Genomic DNA, 1,901 nt, shown 5'->3' with positions numbered 1-1,901 from the left:
GGCGTGTGGCAGGTGCAGGGGCGGGGGGGGGGGGGGGGGGGGGGGACCCGGCACAGGCAGCGGGTAGCTGACCACCCTGAGAAGAAAACCAAACCGGCTCTGGGCCTTCACTCCCACTCACTCGAAAGGCATTGCCACTGAATCACAGATTTAAGTGTTAAAAAGAGAGAGTGTGTGTGTTAAAGTGTTTGGCGTAGGAAACCGAGACCCCCAGCAATCCCATACCTGCGCCGGACGAACCCAAGTTCACACGAAGCCTCTCGGTGACCGCTCACACCAGCCTCCCTCGTAACAGCGACAGCGTGGATAGACAGCTCGGTCTGTCCAGACCGCGGGGTGCGTCCCCACCACCCGCGCACCCCGCGCTGCTAATGGCAGTGGCACGAAGCTGAGACCTGAGTGAGACGTCGAGAGCGAGAGGCCACATGCGGAGAACCGCAAACTGCGCTCCGCTCCCGTTTCTGCGAAGCACCCAGCACAGGCCAATGGTGGTGGGGGGGGGGGGGGGGGGGGGCCGGGGGGGGCGGGGGGGGCCCGGGGGGGGGGGGCTGGCAGCCCGCGGGGGTGCAGGGTCGCGGAGGCACTGGGGCGCGGGGAGGGCTCCTTCCTGAGCCTGACTGGGGAGGGCTTCAGGACCTGTGAGTGCACCAGCTCTCCGTGCGCGAACTGTACGGACGGGGACGCGTGTCCAATAAAGCTGATACAAATTTCAAAGAGAAAAAAAGAAAAAGTTGTTTGCAAGAAGAACAGGACCGCACATCCAGACTGAGAAAGGTTCGCGACCGCACTAGCGCAGGAAAGGATGCGCTGCGCAAAACCAGAGCGCAGGCGACTGCGCAGGTGACCGCGCAGGCAGCCCCCACGGCGTGCCACTCCTGGGCGCAGTGAAGAGTGCTGCCCGGTCCCACCGGCAGGTTCCCCCGAGGAGAACGTCAGCCCCACGCGGAGCCAAAAAGTAGCCTTCACATCTAGGAGCAAGCACACAGAGAAGAGGGGTTCAGGGCAGGCAGGAAGCCACCCCTCTGTGCCCCAGGGTGGGGCGCTGCAGCCCTCACCGGCAGGTCTGCCGCCTGCCCCCAAACGTCACCAGACACCTGCGGCAGGGAGTGCCTACCCACACGGCCCGCAACCCCCCTGCTCCAGGCTTGAGAATCTGGTGAAAGGCAGGGCTCCCGATGTGAAGGCCTGGTGAGGCCTGGGTAAGCACCGGGTGAAGCAACTTAGGCCCCGAGGCAGGGGTGCTGAGTCTTGAGGCGTGATGGGTCTTGAGGCAGGGGTGCTGAGTCAACAGCGGATGGGTCTTTCACAGGGTTCCTGCAAACCCCCTGGGAGGGTCAGGCTGTGGCGCGCAGGGACGGGAAGCGCTATCACGTGACAAGGAGTGCGCAGTGTTGGGGTGGGGGCAGCGAGGGTTCCCAGGTGTCCCAGCACAGAGGGGAGCAGCCTCAGGTCTGCCGGCACACAGGTGACTGTATATTAGGGCACATCCACATCGGGGTCCTTCAAGAAGGGTGCCGCCGAAAGGGCTGCCTCGGGGATAAGGTCCCTCCCCGCATTTTCTTCACTGTGTAGAAACATGGAGCATTCAGGCTACTCTGTGGATGCTCCGCACAGGGGAACGGGAGAGCAGGAGCCAGACACCCCACTACCTTCCTGGGGGCCTGCCGGCACTGCCCAGAGGAGGCCACTCACAGACGGCTGGGGAGGAAGCCTAGTCCGGAGATGGAGTAGCAGCAGAGAGCCCTAACCCGGTCACACTCTAAACCCTGACCCTCGCCACACTCTGATCCCTGATCCTGGTCACACTCTGAGCCCTGATTCCTGGTCACATACTGATCCCTGATCCTGGTCACACTCTGAGCCCTGATTCCTGGTCACATACTGATCCCTGATCCTGGTCA

Source organism: Mustela nigripes, chromosome 3, assembly GCF_022355385.1.
Source record: "Mustela nigripes isolate SB6536 chromosome 3, MUSNIG.SB6536, whole genome shotgun sequence".
Taxonomy (NCBI): domain Eukaryota; kingdom Metazoa; phylum Chordata; class Mammalia; order Carnivora; family Mustelidae; genus Mustela; species Mustela nigripes.
The sequence above is the reverse complement of the archived record's forward strand: the minus strand, read 5'-3'. Positions refer to the sequence as shown.